Source organism: Zeugodacus cucurbitae, chromosome 4, assembly GCF_028554725.1.
Source record: "Zeugodacus cucurbitae isolate PBARC_wt_2022May chromosome 4, idZeuCucr1.2, whole genome shotgun sequence".
NCBI lineage: Eukaryota > Metazoa > Arthropoda > Insecta > Diptera > Tephritidae > Zeugodacus > Zeugodacus cucurbitae.
The window spans coordinates 58,458,248-58,475,471 of NC_071669.1; the positions used below are offsets into that span (position 1 = coordinate 58,458,248).

A 17,224-nucleotide genomic window follows, 5' to 3' on the forward strand; every position below is an offset into this window, starting at 1 on the left:
ACAAAAGTGGACCTGCTCAAATTGCTTGTGAAATATTCGATTCGAAATTAAAATGCAATTTCTGACAATTTTCGTGCCTTGACTTGACTCAGCCACACGAAAGAACTTGCAACATGGCAAACCAAAGCGCACTCCACATGCAACCGGATATGTGACTGTGCGAATTACAATAACACGCAAATAACAAATAAATTCTCGAAACTAATGCCAACTTAAGAATGGCAAGGAATCACAGTCTTACTTCGTATTTAACTCGAAAATTCATTTGCATGCAGTACTAAATACGTTTGTGCAACACACACATAAATTCGGCCAGCATTTGAATATGTGGTGCTCGTAAAATCGCATGCGAGGAATTTAATTTCGCGCTGAAGCAAGCGAAGGCGTTGATTTTCGGTTGAGAACACACACACCACAATGACAGCAACAATAAGAACAGCAATGATTGCAAAACATAAGCTGCCACGCCGTGGAGCAAAAGTCGTAAAGTGGCTTAAGTGCAGTTTAAGCACCCGCAAGTGCCACAAGCGCCACATGGAAATCCCTCGAGCGATGGACGACTTGCTGGCGATGAGCAGGAGAACTCATACGTATGTATATAAGAATCACTGTATGTGTTTGTTTGTGTTTTTGCATTGGTTGCATGCAACTCCTTCGCCGCATTTCTGTTGACACTGTGCGTTGAGCGCTTCAAAGAAACCAGCAGCGGCGCTAGCACCAATAAGAACAGCAACAACAACAATAGCAAGCGCCAACAGTTGTTATTCATGACAACTGCTGCAAGAGCGATAAAGTAGAGGAATATTTTAATTCTTGCATGTGCACACGCCTTGCATTATTTCTCTCATTTTATTTATGCATTTTGCAGTTGTTCGTACTTATTGTTATTGTTTTTGTTATTTTTATTTTCCATTTCGCCACTTCGTGTGAATATTTTTACGATCGCGTGGCGGACAAAAATCAATTTGCGCCTGTCTAGACGACAAAGAGTCGAAGGAGGGCCAAGCACCAAAAACAGACCACAATAACAACAACAAAAACCATTTGAATTGCAGCTGGTTTCCATTGCACAAGCAACCACCCCACCCACCAATACACACTCTCCGCCAGTTAATAACAATAACCCTTTGTGCGCTGGTCAGACGTCGTCGCAGGACATGCGGCAGACACATCACAACAACAATAAAAAATGTGTCCATAAAAAATTGTAAAAAAAAGTGAAAAGCTGCGAAAGTGTATGGAAATTGTCGACAAAACAATGGAAAAAAATACGAACAATTTTCTTAATTGGAAAATTATAGCGTTCTTGACCGTGACCCCTTATTTCCTTGAGAGCTTGGCAACACACACTTGATAAACGACGAGGGTGTTAGCGCTAATGTCAAGTTCAAGGGCATTTAAATAAGCACTTTTGCTCTCAAACCCTCCAACACTTAAGTGCAATTGCAACCATTTAACTGTCAAAAGTTGTTATCGTGTGCTTTAAGCTGTTATTATACAAATTTATTTGTAGCTGTTCCCCGCTTTGAATATTTAATTCTCTTTGAAGTGGCACGCATGCATCATTCTCACTTCCTTTTAGCCACCGATAAGGTTTAGGGATAAACTGTAACTAATTCGCAATTGTTTTTAACTGTGAAGTATCACGAATGCTAATCAAATGCGCACGAATTGTTTGAAATGCAAATTCGAGTCGGAAATTTTATTTTAATATGAAGTGCAAATTGTATATTTTTAATTGAAAAAAAGAAAATATTTTTTCTTAACAAATCATATAAAATTAACAAATTTTTAAATTGTAAATAAATAAAAAATAGATTCCACACATAAATTTCCTCGTTCCCCAAGTAGTCGACAAAAGAATGAATATTAATTTATAAACGACTCAGTAATTACTCTCATATTAATTTCGAGAGAGTTTCATACTCTCACAACAATAACAATATCTAATTAACGAACCACCTCCGACTTTACTCTTTCATTTATAAAATGAGTAGTCGTTTTCGAAGTTAGCATCGAGTCATTCCCCACATGCAGGATAATAATCGATCGATGATCTTTTTGTGACTCTCAAGGAACTATTTGAATACCAAAAGATGATAGTCATGATACTGCACTTTCTTCAAGTTTCGGGAACTTTCGTTCGGTTGACCTAGTATATATTCGGGAATCAATCAGGTAGTGTCGACTTCTTCACTTTCTTCAAGTTTCGGGAACTTTCGTTCGGTTGACCTAGTATATATTCAGGAATCAATCACGTAGGGTCGACTTCTTTCAACAACCGAAGTAACCAAAACTCCTTTTAAACATCGAAAAAGTATATGCTTTGCCAATTATTTGGCCCACTGCAGATTAGCTACCAGTTTAAGTAATAGTTTCCATGTTAAATTCTTTCTTTTTCTTCTAATAAAAAATGATGAGTCACAACTAATCAACTTTTATATCCACAAAATAATTTATCAGTCATAATAATCGTAGACAAAGTATATTTTTGTAAGCAAAAAGGTTTTAGATGTAAGTGATAAAGCTTTTGATAATTACACTGATCAATTTTTATCTAACCAAATATCATCTACAACTCGCCACTTATCTATTCTGTGCCGATCGAATGACTTGTTCGATTCGCTACTCAAAACCCTGATCTGATGGGGTTAAATGAACCTCGGATTCGAATGCAGCGAAACACCCCGAAAACATATTGCACGCATAGTAAGAGCCTCAGTCTTGACGATTTTGTTTTTTGTTTTGTACTTTGTTCAACTGCTTTCGGCGAGCAAAGGGTGTCCAAGCTTCACTTGAAATTTATAATTTTAGCCAACTTATTTAACAAGGGAAATAAACTGAGTAACACATGAAAAAGAGACGAAGAAAAAGGTAGTTTCAGAAAAAAAATTTCAATTATCTGAAAATCCGTCAGTGCGTTTCTTGGTATATAAATTCAGAAAGGCTTAGTTTTTATTTTTTGATAATATTTATTGAAAAAATATAAATAAAATAGGCTTCCTTGACCTCGACCAAAATTGCATAGACAATTATATAATCAAATTTTAATAAATTAGATAAATTTTGAAAGATAAAAAACTTCAATCAATTGCAATTTTCAAATTTTAATTACTGTATGTAAATTATCAACAATTTTTAGTATTTTTTTGAGTTTTTTGTTTTTGTCTGCGTTAATTATTTGTGCCTCGCAGCATTCTCGGATTTCGCAAGTGTTGCAAATGCAAAAATATTCTTGCGAAACTCGTATAATTATCACTTTGCGATTGCAAAACACTGTAAACGACACAACAAACGGTAGCCAAATGCTTTTCAAGTACAAACCGGCGATTAAATTACATTTATAGCAACTCAGCAGATTTTTTTTTATTTATTTATTTTTTTTAATTTTTTGCATTTATTTATTTTTGTCTCTTGTACAAGTAGAAATAAAAGACAGAGAAATAAATTAGAAAAAAAGTGAAAAGTAATAAAACAACATTCTAAACCGCCTCAGACATTATGAACACTGGAGCAAAATGCTTGCAACATTGTAAGAATTTTGTTGTTGTTTCTTAAATTAAGCATTTTAGAACTTTGTAAAGCTTGTGCCAGTCCAGAACGCTGTCTCTAATAAGCGGCTTGACAACGCCACGCTTTGACCGCCCAAAAGTCGCAACTGTGGCATGACCTGCATTAAGTTGCAACTTGCAGTATTTTGTATAGAATTCAAATTCGTCAAACCCTACTTACAGCCTACAGTGCGCTGTAACAATTATTTTTTCTTATAATGAGTTGACAATTCTCAATCGAATTTTGTGGCACAAATTATTGCTGACTGATTGTGGGCTTTTTGATTAACACAACTATTGCCAAATCGGAAACGACAGCAGATATCAGCGCGAACACAATTTGATTAACAGCAACAAAAAAAAAAAAAAAAAAACAACTGGCAATTAAGTATGCTAATTAAAATGCAAATGTAGATATGTATGTATGAATATATATGTATATAATATTTAAATATATTTTCATGTACGATTTTTTGCCCCCGAGCAAATTTCGCACATAAATTGTTTCGATTCACGCCAACATCATCACCCAAAGTCTGTTATTTTGTAACCTTTCCGGTCTGCGACTAGACAGCTAGACAGATTAGCCGATTTTGTTGGAGGCATTAAAATAATTTAATTTTTGATTTGGCATTGAAGAGACTTGCTGGGTTTATTTTGTTGTCTTCAGGCCGACTAGTAACATTTTTTCACGTTAAAACTAATCTGATTTGTAGAAAACATGTTTTTATTGTTTATTTTTGTTTCCTTAAAAAAATGTTTAATAGAACTAAACTTTGGACTGTTTTGTATGTAAAAAATTGTAGAAATAAAAAATAAATAAATAATGAAATAAATAAGTCATGATAAAATATGCATTCTGTAACAAAAGCAAATCACTTTAAAATGAAGTGAGAAACGTCTTTAAATTATCATAATATTTAATACAATTTTTTACACTATACAAAATTCATGGAATTAGAAATAAACGCTCAATGACAGTTCCTACGAGGAAGTTCGAATCAGTAATGCTTGATTTTAGAGAGTGCGATTGATTGCAAAAGATTGGACAAACAGATTAGTATGTATAGTTGTCAAATGTTCATAACAGTTATAAATAATTCGTTCTCTAGGCTGTTCACGACTCACTAATTTCATCGAAAAACCTTTTTTCGATAAGAGCGGTTCATTCTTTATTCCTGTGAAAGTAAAGGGTGATTTTTTAAGAGCTTGATAACTTTTTAAAAAAAAAAAACGCATAAAATTTGCAAAATCGCATCGGTTCTTTATTTGAAACGTTAGATTGGTTCATGACATTTACTTTTTGAAGATAATTTCATTTAAATGTTGACCGCGGCTGCGTCTTAGGTGGTCCATTCGGAAAGTCCAATTTTGGGCAACTTTTTCGAGCATTTCGGCCGGAATAGCCCGAATTTCTTCGGAAATGTTGTCTTCCAAAGCTGGAATAGTTGCTGGCTTATTTCTGTAGACTTTAGACTTGACGTAGCCCCACAAAAAATAGTCTAAAGGCGTTAAATCGCATGATCTTGGTGGCCAACTTACGGGTCCATTTCTTGAGATGAATTGTTCTCCGAAGTTTTCCCTCAAAATGGCCATAGAATCGCGAGCTGTGTGGCATGTAGCGCCATCTTGTTGAAACCACATGTCAACCAAGTTCAGTTCTTCCATTTTTGGCAACAAAAAGTTTGTTAGCATCGAACGATAGCGATCGCCATTCACCGTAACGTTGCGTCCAACAGCATCTTTGAAAAAATACGGTCCAATGATTCCACCAGCGTACAAACCACACCAAACAGTGCATTTTTCGGGATGCATGGGCAGTTCTTGAACGGCTTCTGGTTGCTCTTCACCCCAAATGCGGCAATTTTGCTTATTTATGTAGCCATTCAACCAGAAATGAGCCTCATCGCTGAACAAAATCTGTCGATAAAAAAGCGGATTTCACATTTCGAACCGAACACTGATTTTGGTAATAAAATTCAATGATTTGCAAGCGTTGCTCGTTAGTAAGTCTATTCATGATGAAATGTCAAAGCATACTGAGCATCTTTCTCTTTGACACCATGTCTGAAATCCCACGTGATCTGTCAAATACTAATGCATGAAAATCCTAACCTCAAAAAAATCACCCGTTACATTCGATGCCATTATGTAGGAAACTCGATTTCTTTTGCATGGCTACCACGTCCACGCTTGCAGAAATCCAGACGCTGAACTCAATTTTCGATGGTTTTCAAGCATAAATCGGATAATACTGCTGCAATTTCACGTTAGATATTTTTCGAAGTTCAACGTAGCCCCACAGGAAATAGTCTAACGGCGTCTAATCGCACGATCGCGGCGGCCAATTGACTGGGCCATCTCGTGAGATAACACGTTCAACAAACTTGGCTTTCAATAAATCGATTGTGCGGCTTGAGGCGCCGTCCTGTTGGAATCACATATCGTCCAAGTCCATATAATCAAATTCGGGCCAAATTATTCGGTTATCATTGAGCATTAGTGATTCCCATTCACAGTAACGTGCAGGTCTTGATCATCACGGAAGAAGTACGGCCGAATGACGCCGCCGGCCCATATAATTTTTTCGGGATGCATTGGTGACTCATGGAGTACTTGTGGATTGTTGCCTGACCACTAACCATTTTCAAGTTGTTGCTCAGCCCCCTATTCACGAACATACGACCATTCGGTAGTCAAACGGCTTCGGGTCTTTCGTCAATTTGATCTTGTTAGGATGTAGGCCAAGATTTTTTCGCAAAATTCACCACAACGACGTCACAAGATGCTGTGAGAGACTGATTTGGCTCTTTCTCAATTGATCATTCTCGAAACTACAGACACTTCTTTGTCTCAATGGCACGGAAACATTTTGTACAGAGCCTGTGAACAACAGGGCGATTATGACGAGCGCTCCTAAAGTGGAGACCACTGACTCCGAATTTCGGTAGTAAATTTTAATTATTTCGACTCGTTGTTGGATTGTATATCTTTCCATGATGACATGGCAAACCTTACTGCTGAGAAATGTCAAAAGAGCGGGGAGAATTATGGCTTCATTTGCTGTCCCTATTGGTCTACTTTTGCAGCTACGCTATTGAAAAATCCTTCATTTCCTCCTTACCTTCCTTCATGTTCTTACACCAAATATTATTCAACTTAAACTTGTCTTGCCGATTTTAACTTAAGAATACTCTGTCAAGAATAGTCTTATCATGTATAGTTACAGATAGAGTGACAGTGAGTTGATTTATAAAACATAAAGATGATTCCATGGGGTTAAGATTGATTGTTCAACGAATACACGTAGGAAACTGGTAAACAAAATACGTATATAGTTAAGAGAGAACCAGATTAAATCATTATACATATGTATGTTTAGTTCATGTTCTAATGGAAATATAGTTATAAAGACAAAAAAATACTAGGCTGGACCTAAGGTTGGCTAGAAGTACAATGCTTTAAAAAAATATTCTAATTGTTATTACCAGGTGATTCAACTTAGTTAACAGGGCGATCCATAAGATGATAACATAATTATTATTATGGAAGAAATTATGGTAATAATACTCTCCAAGTTTATAAAGATCTTGATGGCTCTCTCTTTTATCCGTTTATCGCAGTTTACTTTTCATGAAAAATTCAATTTCTTCGATAAAAAGTATTGTTCCTGATATGGACCACCTTATATCCATGTAGCTTTAAATAAATAAAAAATAGATATCTGAGTTTGAAAATATACATATAACCTATCAATTAAACATTTAATCACCGGCTAGCTAACAGCAGCATGAAAAAGGCGGACCAATAATAAAGGTATTTACTATTTGTGTAGAGTGGTTGCCACGACTGTTTAGTTGTCTTTTGACTCTTTCAAAAGTAGAACGCCCAAAAGTGAAAAATGAAATAAAATATTTAAGCGAGTCCACTATAAATACATTTATTTTCAATTTCATCGTTATAAATATATTTATAAACATATATGTATATAATCACCAACTGCAACAACAAAACTTGTCACCAACGAGACAGCACATCTACGGCTGTCGTCAGCGCTATCATCCAATTAAATGCAAATTTTTTAGAAATCGCAACTTCTACTTTTGATGGCGACTGATTTCGCCTGGCATTGATGGCCAAGACGCCAAGTAAACCAAATAACAACAACAACACCAATGCTTTGCAGTCGGCAATAGCAGCAGCCACTTTAACGGTGGCAATTGTTGTTGTTAGTTTTCTTTTGTTTTGTTGTTGTTGCTAGTTTTCTTATTTTTTATGGTTGTTGTTATTTTATTATTTATATTGTTGTTGTTGTTTTATTACGTTGTTGTTTTTGTTTTAATTTCTTTTTTTTTTTGTTGTTGTGCTGCCTTAGCGCTCGCTTTACCGGCACAGCGTGGCCCGCTGGCGACAGTGGAACCAATAAAAGCCACCCACCACGCCGGTGTGCGGCACGGCAAGCATGCCACACCGGCAACCACAACAACCACAACGTCCCACGAACTAATGTGGATGCACGCAGCACACTTGTTTTGTGATTGTCAGTCGCGGCTAACGATATTGTCACAGTCGCAGTCGCAGATCTGATGCGAAGGCCTAGATATGTCCGTCTGCCGCACATTTTGGCCGCCGCCGCCACCAGCAGCAACTTAATGGTGGACTCGGACGCGCCACACTGACGACTGTGGCGTAAAATTCAAATTTATGCTTTTCTTAATGCAAATGGAGCGAATTCGTTGCGGAGGCGTGCGTGCATAATAATCTATAGAAATGTGCATAGGCAGACAGACAGACAAACATATATGTATAAAACATATATTTTTTCAATTTCTTTTTCACTTGATACCTTTGTTGTGATCATATAAAATGCGCTAAGCGCTTTATAAGCCCACAACCGATAAAGAGTGAAAGAGCGAGTGTGTTGGAAATGAAAACAAAAGTTGTCACATAATTTTTTTTTTTTTTTTTTTTGACAAATCAATATGGTTTTGTATACACACTATTTATTGCCATCTCTACTTTAAATATATATTTTACGTCAATAATCAAATCAAAACACAACAACAAATCTGCGTTGCATTGGAAATGCCATTTATCATATGGCATTCCCGCCACCACACCACACCGCCAACGCGCTCGCAAAAAAATCGGTTTTCTTCCGTTGCTGCCTTTTTAGGCGCTGATTTATGAGTTCGCTCGCACGGCAGTGAGTGCATTTTCGCCATCAACGGCACCATCAGGCGCTCCATAACCAACAGCAGTCCCGGACTAGGCCGCCTCAGCCGCAGCCGCGACATTGCCATCGCTGCAATGAGCGCCAATGGCATCACGAGATGAAAGCAAAAGTCAAAGGCATAAATTTTATAGAGTTGCAACGCTGACAAGTGATGTACATAAATTTCAACGGTGGAAAACGCAGCATACTACAGGCGAGGCGCTCATATATGAGTATACTGGGACTCGAAGATAAAAAGAAATTAGTGCGTGTACGATTTGATATTTGGGGAGCTGTAAAATATGCAAAATATTTACGAAAACATTTAGCGATTTTCCACTCGGAGTGTTTGCCAATGAATAATGGCATTCATCTCATAAAGAGATTTCGAATAAAAATGGTTTTTGGAGTTTTCGTAACACATTTCGAAGAAATTTTTAAATGAAATTTAGTAGGCGCTAGCAGAAACTATTTAGATAAATATATTAACGTAAAAATCATGAAGATTAATATACTTTTAGATTTTTTTACTGTGTCAATACCCTGTTTGATCACATGAAACTCTTCCCCTTGTCCCGAAAATCAATTACAATGTAGTTATATTTCAATTCTTGAGAGGAAGTGAGTTATGTATTCCTATAGTACATTGATCATACAATTGAAGTTTTAGGTTGTTTAAACTAATGATTAAAAAACCTAACCTACAAACCCCACAAATGTCCAAACTTGATTCAACTGAACCATAACCATAAACTAAACCTTGACCCATATATTCGGCATAAAGTCCACTAAAATTACGAAAATCATCCACAGTATACGAACGCTGAGGTAATTTATAAGGTATTAAGCCCATCGTATTTTTGAAAAGCCTTTAATTGGGTATATGGGAGCTAGGGGAAATTATGACCCGATATTAACCATTTTTGTAGAGTGATTCCCTCTGAATTAAATTAAAATATCTGAGATATTTATCGATATTTTCGGTGAAAAATTACCCGTAGGCACTAAGTTCTTCATGTTCGTTATTCGGGGCATTGAAAAGTTATAGCCCGATCTCGACAAATAATGGAACTGTCTGAGTTTAGCGACTGTTTGCATTTTCCGACTGATACTTTAATGGAGGTTGTATGAAAAATTCCGAGATATAGCAACATTCTCATGGACAGATCCGCTCTACGAAGCTAAGATTAAAGTATGTCATGACTATACGGTTGTTTTATCTTCAAAAGTCATTCTAATATTTAATTTTCTCTGATCAATATGAAGGTATTCTTCATGTCGAAATCGGCTGAAAATGTTTCATAGTCGAAGTTTTAGAATTTCCTACGAATAACTCAATGAATCCTTTATTAACGCATCTTAAATTGAAAACAGTATTGAGTGTGCTATTAATGTTACTCTGGTGTTGTTAAAACGATTGTGTTTAAGGGGCTATACCTGTGTAAACCATGAAAAATTAGGCGATTTTCGTGAATATTTTTAAAGAGAGTTCTGGTTCGTATATTTTTAAGGTATTTAATATGCAATGACCTAAGATTTTGGGATATCAAAAATAACAAAACGGCTTAGTTATGAAAAAGTTTCGTTTTTTAAGCTAAAAAAATGGTCTTAGGCCATTGTATAGTATGTCAATATATTCAAGAATACCCAGTTTCAATTTCTAGTCGATCGGTCAATTTCTTGATGAGCTATGATGTCAGCAATTTTAAAAAATGTCGTTCAGAGAAAACCGTATTTAAAGTTTCAATTATAGAGGTTTAAACCCGCGAGCGGTCGCTCTTTAGAACGCTACCATTCAAAAACTATTCAAGATAGACCCTTACCGCTTTCACACGATATTTTTGAATTTATAAACTATCGTATAAACAAATATTCGATATATCACTGGTATAGCTCCTTAACTTCCTTCGTACGTATTGTAATTGAATTGTGTTGCGAGACTATTTGACAAGTTGCTTAATAAAAAAATAAAAGAAACACATTTTTTTTCTCAAAAGAAATCTAGTGTTGGATCACTTAAGACTTTTAAAAAAAAAACGGCAAAGCTCGTGTCATTTCCGCTAGAGCCGATAGGTACTACATCAACCAAATGAATTCGGAGGTTGATTCGAACATGTACTGTTAAATCGGTAACATTCTTCAAAGAACATTATATGTCACTACAACAACCACAATTTCGTCTTAATATCCCATATTTTTCTCATATATTATGAATAAATTAAGTAAATTGTAATGTAGTATAGAGCTTAGTTCTAATAACTAGCATCTCAGATATCATAATGTGTTTGATTTATTTAATATTCCATTATTGAACTACTATTTAATAAACATTTTCTCTTGTTCTTTCAGCTCATCCCTATTCCAATAACGCTTGAAGCTGCAAAAGTGAGTACATTCTATTTAAATACTAATATCTTTATCGAGATCATTTTTTTTATTCCATACTAATGACATTCCAAAAAAAAATGTAGATTTTATTCTATTTACTTTTTTGGTACATAAAATGACTCAGTAGTAAACACTCTAGATATTGCAGTAATCAGGTCAACTGCTGTATGGTGGGTGGGTGGCAGTTTAATTGCACACTGTACACACCTTTAAAAGACTAGTTGATTTCACCGGCCACCAGTCACCGGTTAATTACCTATCTACGAAGTTGTTGCGAGGAAACATGGGAAACCGCTCATTTCCGAACTATTGCGGACCGGACATGCGACAACATCGAACATAGAAGCAAAAACTTATAGCAGATACCACAGCCTAGCTTCATCTAAGACTCACTACGACGTAATTATATTGTTATTGTAAAATAATAATTACACTATCACTTTGCCTCTGATTCTGTACGCATGCGCTGTGGCATGAATGGTGTATTAAAGGCGCTGCCGGTGGATTCTTTTCGACTGTCAAGTGAAAATTCTAAAATTGTAAAATCTGAAAATTCTTTTGTCTGTCTTTTTCCTTCGCAATTATGTCTTCAAATTAAAACTACATTAAGTGCTGAGAGACACACACACACGGACATTTATACAAGAAGTAAGAAATTTAAATTCGCTGACTTTATCTGTCATCATTGCTGGTGGAGAACAATGCAAGCGAAAAGCTGGTGGCAGCCAAAGAAAATCACCAACTCTGCCTGTGTGTTGTAACTAACGTCCGGTCCGGTGGCGTGGCATGTGGGGTCACTGTGCTAAGATAAGGTTTTAATGAGAATTTTCTCGACATACTAACTGCTATACTATTAGAATACACAGACAGACAGACTGGCATTCTTTGCTGCGAGTTTCTTCTATTATTTAATGTCTTTCTTACAAGTAGTTTAAAATTTTAATATTACATAATTGCGGAGGCAATTAATTTTCCCCGGGTTCTTATATGAATCATAATATGAAGAATTGTACATGTGTTTGTACATACGAGTTAATCCACGAGCATCTCATTTGAGCATTTGAGTTATGGAACTTTTATTATATTATTTAATAAGCCCGCACACGCTTTGGTGTCCACAATAAAACTAACAACCCCAGCAATTTTGAAGAATATGACTGAATTAAGTAATCTAAAAAAAATTATAAATTAAAATATTACTTTTTTTAAGGAAATTTGAGGAAATATTTGAGAAGAGATAGCTGGAATAAAATTCTAGAATTTATAATCTGAACTCCATGTACTTTTGGGCTATGAACTCGGTTCTTGGTGATTTCAACTGACATCGGAAGAATATTTTTCAGTTTCTTCCATCTTTAAAGCATCCCACTTCATACTAATCAAAGATTTATTTCATAAGTTTCATTATATTCCCTAATACTCGATTTCTGATTGCATTGAATCTATACCTATGAATTACAAAAATTGTGTCATAACCTGGGGCTCTTATTCTATCTACTATGTGTTTTTGGGGTCGCTAAACCCGAATCTATGGAACGCAGATCCCATCAGATCAGGGTTCTAAGATAACCCCAGAAAACCAATATATCGGACAGCGATTTTTAAAATTCATTGGAATTCGGAGTATTCCGGGGTCGCTGATTACGAATCCGGTGTTGGTTTTTTTCAAAATTCAATATGACGGAGTCTTTTCTGAAAAATTCATCGGATTCGCCTGAAATTCGTTACTCGGAGGTTTTCGGGGTCGATGATCAGGTTCAATCTTCTTTTGGAAATAAGGATGGGAAATCCTAAAAAGTGGCGAATAAAAGAAATATTGAATCATTGTCTAAGAAAAGGCCACATAAAGTCTATTTAAGGGCATGAAAACTTGAAAATAATCAAAAACAAAAAAAGAATCACAAGCCTCTTCAGAGTTCAACTTTACATCACCAAGGACGTTCACCATGGACAGGAACAAGAGGTAATCATTTGGCGCTTTGTCCAGGCTATATGATGGATGCGATAAAACATCCCATCTGAGCTCCCGTAGCTTCTGACAAGTCATCTACGAACTCTGTGGTCTGGCGTTATCCTGGTGGAACACTAAACCCTTCCTGTTGGCCAATTCTGGACGCTTCTGGTCGATCGACATGCCGGTCTATCGATGTCTTCAATGATTTGATCAGTATTCGTCGTCACAGGTCTTCCGCCTGCTAGCTTATCCATGGTGTCGTTTTCACTCGCTCTGAATCGTCGAAACCATTCCTCCGTAGTTCGAAGTGATAGAGTACCATCCCCCTAAAATACCATTAATCTCACGGAACGTTTCTCTAGTGGATTTGCTTTATACATAGCCGCGAAATTCAATAGATAAAAAGGCGGTCAGCCTAATATACAGACACTAGTATTTAATTACTAAAATTTTAGTTCATATTAATGGTTAGAACTCATGACGATGACTAGTATATGATCGTGGGCATTGCCACCAGTTCAGACTTCCCTTAGAAAAATACAAAGGAGAATACATTTTATTCCCGAAAAGAACTTAATTGAAGAAGTATTGATCCCTTGCCTAGGAAAATACCACATAAAGTACATTTTACTGCATAAAAAAGTTGAAGAGAACCAAAGCATCCCCTATTAGATCATCTTAACTCGAACACAAGGTCGAATTTCGAAGAATATTTTGAGGTTATTTTTGACTTAATAGTTTCTAAGTGAACCTGAAGTATGCATAATATCTTCTTACTGCCTCTAGTTTAGACCAATCCCACAATACTCACTTTTAGTTCTTTTAATTTTCAATAAAATCATTTTTTTGTTCTAACACTTGAGTTTTTACGTCAAAGAATCATCACTTATGGGTCATTATTATATTTCCGACTAAAAATCTTGTTCAAACTAAAACTCTCTACTAAATTTTGGGAGATTCAAAAGATTGCTTATTTAGCGCCACCGTTTTTAATCTTTCTAAAAAAAATTCTTCTTCTTAAATAAATTGAAATATGTATCAATAAGTACTCAATTTACAGAGCTCGATTCCGGTTACTCCAAACATAGCATTATTTCGTTAGCTCTACAGAAGCTTAACCTAAAATTTCGCCTTTTATATAGATATAGATAATAGATGAAAGCTCTATAAAAGCTTTCACAAATCGGAAGTGCTTCAATATTCATTTTAATAAATTTGACTTCCGATACCAATTAAGACTATATTTTAGCTCCAAATTAATGACTTTGTTTACATTTTGTTTTCCGAAAAATCATTTCAATAGTTTTACGATTTTATACTTCCGTAATTGACAAAAATGCCACAAAAATACTGTTTATGCAACACACATTTGAACTTCCGTTTTAAAATTTTTAAGATTTCGGATTTATTTCTTTCCTTTATTAATCCTTCATTATGCTTTTTTCCAAACTTTTATTTTGAGAAAGGTGCTTGCGTTGTACAACCAACAAAGGAAAGTTGTCACCAACACCAGCAACTGGAGAGCTTTACAGCCGCCGTCACCTTGCCACATGCTATGTGTGCGACGGCAATTCATGGCTTCCAATATTTACAACAATTTTATCATCCCCATAACGGTGTGAATCATTAAAGTTTTCATTCACTTTTCAAATTGCATTTCGCATTTCGCATTGTTCACATTGCTTGAATGTGCGCCTATGAAAAATGCATGAGCCTGTGCCGACTCTCTGTGTGTATGCTACCATAAAAGGCACAAAAATAATAAAAATAATAATAACTAACACTCGCTAAATGGCAACCATAAAAAAATGGCAAGAAATATACAATAAAACAACAACAACAAAAACGAATGCGGCGGTACAAACAATTAGAAATTAAAATCACATTAATGGCTCGAATTCGATTGTGTGGCAGCAACGCATGGGAATTGTTGACATTGCTATTATTGGCGTTGGCAATAAAATTGTTGTTGCCACTGCTGCTGTTGTTGTTGTGCCATTGTTCAATTGTTGTTGTCCTTGCACTTACTGTGCGTTGGTCAACTGGTTGCTTGACGGTCAATTTTTATTACTTCCATAATTATATCCATGAATACAAGGCAGATGCGTTATTGTTCATTGGAAAATGTGGCATCGCCGGATGACTGTTTGGAAAGTGCAACACGACTTATATGCGTATGCCAGCATATTTGCCAAAGCGACAATGTTGCAGAAAGTGTCTATATCGATTTTTTTTCTTGTTGGCCTAGACAATGTATTCCAAGTGTACTCCCATATATATATGTTCTTTTGTTTGTAGTTGTGCTTAGCAGTTTTCAATATTATTGACTACTGAACTCTCAAGAACACCCATATCATAGTGTTTGAGTGATTCATAAACATAAGTAAAATGTCATGTACATATTTGACATTTGATCGAGGTGCGATAAAATTGTTTACTTAGTCTAATTAGCGGTTGCTGCAGAGAGACAACAGCAGTGGTGGCATAGATGTTTTAGAACAATGTATACTAGGGTGGTACTTCTTAAAAAAAATTATTTTTTTCTTCAAAAATATTTAACAAAATTTTTAAAAATGTTCGATATAAAACCCTTAAATATACCTATAAAAGCGTGATACAATCGTAGACATTTGATTAAATTTCAATCTTTCATTAATATTTTTTTGTAATAGCACTCATATCTAATTTAGAAATCATTTTAAAAATGTTTTTTCGTTAATTTACAAAAAATTTTTACTCAAAATATTTTTATTTGGAAATTTTGCTTAAAATACTTAGACATTTGATTAAACGCATTTGACTTTTTGTAAAAAATTACAGTGGAAATTTATTTTTCTGGTGAATATTCAATAATTTAATGATTAATTACACTTCTTTGGATGCTTTGATTTTGAAAAATCTATCTACTAATTATCTAAGAAATTTCCGTCCTACAAGCTTTTATTCGTTTCTTAAGCTCAGAACCCTTTTTAAATTGCAGTTTGTGTATACCTTTAAATCCAGTATCGCCCATAAATTTGCAATGGGATTACATTCTGAATAACATTTTTTCCAGTCCAGAAATGGATTTCCATGAAACCACTGTTTTGCTTGTTTCGACACATTTATGGCGGCATTGTCTTGCTAAAAAATTTACAAGACCATTACAAAGCCCCCTCCAAAGCTTCGAATCATTCTTTGGGCATGTTTTTTGTCGGAATCCTTCCAAGAGAAGCTCAAACCATCAGGACCGTCAAGATTGAATTTCTTATATGAAAATATGACACTCTGCATATACTTTTGTGCAAACGCCGACCTCGTCTCTATCTGGAACTTCGACAAATCTCGTCGCTCGATCGTTTCCTTCTATTTTATACCTCAAGTTTCTCTCAAAATCCGCGACACCTTGCGCTTGGTCACAGGGCGACATAATTTATTTTTTATTTGTGCACATGTCCACCAATTTTTGATGGCTTCGTCATTTCGGCATTTACCACACAAGATCCGCTTTTTGTTACCTTGTGGCTTGGGTCTCTTACCACAATTTTCGAGTTTTTTTTTAATAAATTTCGAACAACGGTCTCAGATCTCCCATTTTTGTAATTTGTAAGTGTTTTTCGTTAAAAATTATTTTTGTTGCAATTACCAAAGGCGATAGCTTTTTTTCCCTTCTCATGTCAAGAATTTTTTTCTTTTAATTATCCAAATATCCAATTTTAGTTGTAAATTATCATTTAAATTATCATCAAAAAAATTGAAAAAATTATTTTTGTTCTAAAAACGACTTGCATTGAATCAAATTTCTCTTTGCTTAGTGACTTTTCACCTTTATAAAGGCGACACTAAGTCTAGACGGGATAAACGAGTGTACCGTTAGAACTTCAGCAAACTGTGATCACTTAGAATCTCATCATTTCATACATTTCATAGTTATACATTACTTATAATAGGAATCATTTCAAAAATTTTAAGTGCGTTTCATCAAATTTCTATGGCTGTACAATCTCTATAAAATTTTAAATGATACATCGATGGTATAAAATACTAATTTTAGTATGTTTTTATTACATGACAGCTGTCATCAAATTTTTATGTAAATACAAATATGAATAAGTCATACAAAAAAGTTTAAAATAT

The 17,224-nt window shown here is 35.2% G+C and overlaps 1 long non-coding RNA gene across 1 annotated transcript in view; it reads left to right on the plus strand.

Annotated features, from left to right (window-relative positions):
* LOC128921504 (uncharacterized) overlaps window positions 1-12,174 on the plus strand; it is a 96,057-nt gene extending 83,883 nt beyond the window's left edge. The window contains exon 3 of the long non-coding RNA XR_008470938.1: window positions 11,116-12,174. This is a non-coding gene — a long non-coding RNA (uncharacterized LOC128921504). The remainder of the gene's footprint in view (window positions 1-11,115) is intronic.
* The last annotated feature ends 5,050 nt before the right edge of the window (window positions 12,175-17,224 follow it).